Source organism: Gekko japonicus, unplaced genomic scaffold, assembly GCF_001447785.1.
Source record: "Gekko japonicus isolate JY-2015 unplaced genomic scaffold, Gekko_japonicus_V1.1 scaffold2314, whole genome shotgun sequence".
Classification (NCBI taxonomy): domain Eukaryota; kingdom Metazoa; phylum Chordata; class Lepidosauria; order Squamata; family Gekkonidae; genus Gekko; species Gekko japonicus.
The window spans coordinates 206,497-212,149 of record NW_015162549.1 but is presented as its reverse complement, the minus strand read 5'-3'; the positions used below and the strand labels follow the sequence as shown (position 1 = coordinate 212,149).

The 5,653-nt window shown below is 40.4% G+C and overlaps 1 pseudogene; it reads right to left on the bottom strand.

The window, feature by feature from the left end:
- Positions 1-4,271: 4,271 nt before the first annotated feature.
- Positions 4,272-5,079, bottom strand: LOC107106237 (annotated as a pseudogene).
- Positions 5,080-5,653: the final 574 nt, after the last annotated feature.

The following is a 5,653-nucleotide window of genomic DNA, read 5'->3' as shown; positions in this document are numbered from 1 at the left end:
TATGTATATAGTTAAATAAATCTTCCTTTTTTGAGTTTAAAAAACCTGGTGTGCCTTAACCACATAGTCCTCCCCACTCTGCACATTACCAGGGGCAAAGGGAGGCCAGGGAACATAAACGGGCCTAAATATGAGGTGTTGCCAACTCTCAAGGGGGCACCCAAAGATCGAGGTACTCACTTTCCAAGGTGGGGAATTTAGCCAGAGGGGTCTCACTGTCCCTCAAGGAAGGCGGTAACTCAATTCAGTGAGTGGTGGCAGCATTTAACGAAGATAAATAGTCCCACCAGGCAGGGTGGAAAGGCCAAAACAGGGGCTTGCAAGCCACAGGATGGCACCTCAGTCTCCCAGGGCTGAGGGCGGGTCCCCATTCCGCCATACCTTGAATCAGGTTTTAAACCCCATTCAGAACCAAGTTCAAGATCATTACCCCTCTGGTTGGTTTTATGACCAACTATTTCAGAGCACATTTATTTCTTATATCCAGAAAACTTATATCTGCAGAATGACTTGATCACATATTTATCCAGTCCATGTGAGGGTAGTTAAAGTCACCCAGTATCACTGTGTTATCTGGTTTAGTCACCTCCCTTATTCCCCTGTCTTCGCATTCCTTTTTCTTCCCTCACTGAGCAGCACTCAGTGGAGGATGTTGGCATATTCTTTGTAATCCACCATGCCAGCCACTGCTTGTAGAAAGTAGGAACTATTTACTCTTCTGACTTCTTATAATGTTTGCAATGTTTTTGTTACTGTTGTTGTTTTGCTGCTTTTCTCTATAGCATTTGGATCCCAGAAGTAGTTTAAAATATGCAGGTCAATTATACCTCAAAGTTGAAATACATTGATTGATAACTCTACAGTGGCCACTTTTTTTAAAAAAGCTGGCTTTAATCATATGGAGAGGTGACTGTCTGCAGCCTTCAGTTAAATCATATGGCAAGCCCAGCATGTCTCCATAATCATGAGCAGGCAGAAACAGTAAGTTTGCCATGTGTATTTAGGCTCCAGACAATAGTTTCTCTGCAGTATATTTTTTAATTGCTACTACATCTCTTTCCATCCACAAACTGATCCTTTTTTTTTTTTTAATAAGCTTTATTCCCTCTCCTAAAAAGGAGAGATATTTCTCTTAAGTTCCAGAAATAGGATGGGTATATAGCGGGATAAAGAATAGAATGAGTGGTGTTATTTATATTAGTAAGTTAATCTGTTAGTACTCAAAGCTCTAAGTCCATAAAATCCATCTTCGGTCGTCGTTCTGTTAATCAATGTTAAACAAAATGTTTAATTTATTAGTAGTGTCCTTCTGGTGTGTATTTTTTCCAAATATAATCCAAAAAATGAAATCAAAGTTTGTTTGTTTTTTAACTTTGGAGTCCTTTCCTTTTTTTTTTACTTCTGGTGTGTATATTTTCCAAGTATAATCCAAAAAATAAAGTCAAAGTTTTTTAAACTTTGGGGTCCTTTCCTTTTTTATCTCTCAAATTATATTTTGATCCAGTCGCTCCTTCAACTTCATCGTCTTTCACCTCTCCCTCTGAGCTGCTGTCGTCCACGCTTAATGTTGACATCCACTTGGCCAGCTCTGCTCCCTCTTCTTTACTGACATGCCTTTTCAAGAATTCTTGGGCCTTAAAGATAGAGTCAATTTTTTCTCTTTTGTCTTTAAACTTGAACGTCAGCCCTTCGGGTATCAGCCATTTATATCCTGTTTGATGGTTTTGCAAGAAAGTGGTCAATCCCTTGTATTCCTTTCTTTTCATTCTAATTTCAAATGGAACATCTTTCAAAATTCTGATTAATTGATCTCCGATTTTCAGGGGTGACGCAGATGTAGTCCTTAAAATTTGGTCCCTGAGACGTTGTTTAGTGAATTTCACGACCACTTCAGCTGGCAACTTATTTTTTCTCGTAAAGTTGGTATAGGCCCGATAGGCCAAATCCATCTCTTCCTTTATTTTTTCCGCTTCGTTACCAAGCAGTGGTGCTAAGGCTTCAGCCAAGATGCTTCTCAGGTCCTCTCCAATTTCTTCCTTCCAACCCTGGAACCGGAGAGTATGGTTTGATTTTTCCATTTGTAACAATAACAGTTTGTTTTCTTGCTTTTCTTGATGCTTTTCAATTTTAAAGACCTTTTTCTTGACAATCTGCACCTCTTCTGCTGATACCAGGCATTTCTTAGCAATATCATCTACCTTTTCAGCTGTCTCTGTCATCTTTTTCTGCTGTAATCCATAAGCATTTTCCATGGAGTCAAGTTTAAGATTTATTTTTTGCAATTCTGCCAGCAGATGTTCAGTTTTGCAAAGGTCTTTCGTGAGGGAGCGGGGGTGGGGGGGGTAGAGCCCTCCCTTCCTCCTTCTCCTCGCCGCTTCTCTAGTGGGGGGGTTAAGCTACCGTTTTAATTTTCAGACGTCCACTTACGGTTTCGTTTGTCTCTGCTTTAAAAAGAGCTTTGTCGCATCACCACTCCGCTCCACCGGTGGCGTTGCTAAACCCCTTCAGGGGTCAAGTCACAGCCGGGGCCGTTTGGGGTAAAAGGGAGAGCCTCAATTCCCGACCATCAGATCGGCAAGAGGCTTCCCCCCTAGCGCACCCCCTGGTTCGGAGCCCTCTCCCCTGAGGGCTCCTTAGGGTCTCCGCTGGCGCGGGACCCCCCCGGGCTGTGCTTGGGCGAATCGGCTCTGGGAGACGTCCCAAGAGCCGGTCGCCATCCGCGCCGCCGAAACCGGAAGTCCTCATCATCCACAAACTGATCCTATCAAATGGGTTTGTCTTGAGAAATCCATGGGATTTTATAGTACTTAAGTTCAGCAGCATCATGGCCTCTGTTATTTTTTACAACCATAAGTTTAGTGGAAGCATTTATTAGAGAGGGTGCGATTCAATAAGACATCTTTTACATTTGTTCCTATTCAGCAAAAATATTTGGCAGTGCTGCTGTTATGCAAAACTCTTGCCTGTCTGTAGTATGAGCAAAATATGAAGTGATGCATTAGTGAAATTCAATTTGATGGTAAGCTTTATGATTTACTAGTGTTATTTAGGCTGACACATTCATATTTTGGAAACATATAAACCTGTCACATTCATTATTAATAGTAATAATATACAAAAGATCGATAAGACTCGTGTTTAGACACTGTATTCATATTATTAGGGGAGAATAAATTATTCAGACAGGCATTTCAGTGAATTCACCCTGTACAATTGGAGGCAATTACATATCCTTCCTCATCCATATACATTACTCTGTTTAATTCCTTGAATCCAATTTAAACTACAAGAACACTTGTGAAGTTTCTTGCCCACCCCTCACATCAAACTATGGGAGCAGAACTATTGTTTTTCTTCAGTTTGAACAGTATTGTTTTAGGACCACTTCAGATAATACAAGGTAAGCAGGTATATCTTGAAGGTTTAACATGTATCTGCTTCTAAGTTAAATGTAGAAATGTAATTTTCCTCTTTTGACTTTGAAGCCTCTAGCTTCAGTAATAATTTTTATACCTTTTTTATTATTTTCCTTCTACAAACACTAAAACACTACACACACTAAAACACTAAACTAAAACTTAACCTATACAAGGATCATACAATATGGATAACCTTTAGCTTAAACAAAGTTCCCTCTATAGAAAATTAATAGGAATAGCACAAATTCTTAAAGCTTCTATTACACACTGGTATTTACGTATTTAAATCAGGTAAGTACAGCATAAACAATTAAACTTTCAAGCTTATATGGTTGTCTTATTTCCGCACACTTAACCACTACACCAAACTGGCTACACCAAACAGTGGGAGAGCATTTTAATCTTCCAGGATATTCCATTGATGACCTAAGACTGCCTGTTCTACCAAGAAGCTTTAGAAGGAGAATACAACATATGATTGTTGAATTTTAATTCATCAGCAAGTATAGGATAATGGTCCCCTTAGGACTGAATAGGGACATAGGATTCTTACTTCATTGCAGATGCTAAAATTCTGCTTTTCCCACCTCTAGCATATCTCCCAGCTCTAATCAAGCTGATTATGTTTTACATTGTACTTCTGCATCCTGATTCCAACTGCTCATTCTTTCTATCACCCCACCCACCTTCTGATGGATCTTCATTCCTTTTTTAAAAAAATTAAATTAAAACTGACCAAATGCTCAAAATCATTGAACAGCGAGTCTGAGCCATTTGCAATACCTTACAGTTTTTACATTACATTCGTCTCTGGTGTACATATATAAGAGAAGGAGCCAGGCTTTTACCAATTCAACCCACAATAACTTAGTCATCGGAAGCAAATTCATAGTATGCAACCTCAAGGTTTAGTGGAGCTGAACCTTCCGAATCCGAAGCCAGAGACGTAATAATGTGACCCACAGCAAGGACAGTAAAAATCTCCATAGTTTGTAATGGACACACAACTAAGATGGGTGCACGTACCTATCAGGATAACCCATTCAGGTTTCTTTACTGTGTCTACGTCGTGCTGTGGGTCTTGTAACTCAATCAAAGAGATTTGGGCTTCTTGCTCTATCTCTTTTTGGGTTCTGTGCTGCACAAACAGGAGTTTTCCTCACCATTTGAAAGCCATGTTCTTGCCCTCCAGAATATCGGCGAGCTTGATATCGATCTTTGACATAGCTAGCACATTGGCAGAAGTGCTCATGCTTCAGATGAACTGAGTGAACACATTCTTAGTGACTCACAGGTTGTTGTTGTGGTAAAGTGGGAGAATGCTTTCCTGGTTTCATTGCTGTCTTGAGAGAATTTTGTGCTGTCTAATACCTCAGGGTAATGGCAGTCAGAGAAGTCGGGCACTATGACAGCATTGTGGACATAACGAACACTTGCAGTAGTTTTGAGGCTGGCGAAGGTGAGGAAGCCCCCCCCCCCTCGGCAGCCTGTCCATTCAGTGACTCTCGGCATAGCAGAGCCTGCTTCGGTTTCAGTGCCTCAGTTTGATGACTGCCAGAGACAGCCCCAGTGTCAGTGGCTTCAGTGGGCCCAGCACACCATGTGCCACAGCCAAAAGGGAAAAGGCAAAGGGGCCAGAGCGGGTGGCCATGGACAACATGGTGGCAGCAGCAACCGGATCTTCATTCCTATTTGTATCTGATGAAGTGTGTTTTCTGTCATGAATGCTTATGCCCTGGAAAATTTTGTTGGTTTTTAAGGTGCTATTAGACTCAAATTTTGTTCTCTTAGAACACAGCTACCCACAGGTCACACAGGTCAACATGAACTTTTTATTCACATGTTTCCCCCATCAATAGTTCTCTAAGACCCATGTGTAATAGGTTGGATCCATTTATTTCTCTGCTAAATTTTGGAGGAAGGCATTTTTCTCCAATGGGGAACTTTGTCTTTGAATGGAAGCAGTTTTATCCCAATGGAAGATATCTTACTTAACAGAAGGGAGCCATTACCAGCATTACATTTGGTTGCAGGTATTAGTTATAGTACAATGACTTGCTGTTTGCATCTCTAAATTATTCTTAATTTGAATATGTGTTATCAGCAATTAGAAATATCCGTAACTGTGAATGCATATGTTCAAATTAACTACAAGAAAAGCCTTTTGTACACTGTTATTCAAAAGTAGTCTTCAGGTTCACAGGAAATAAAAATGTTGTATAAATGACTAATGT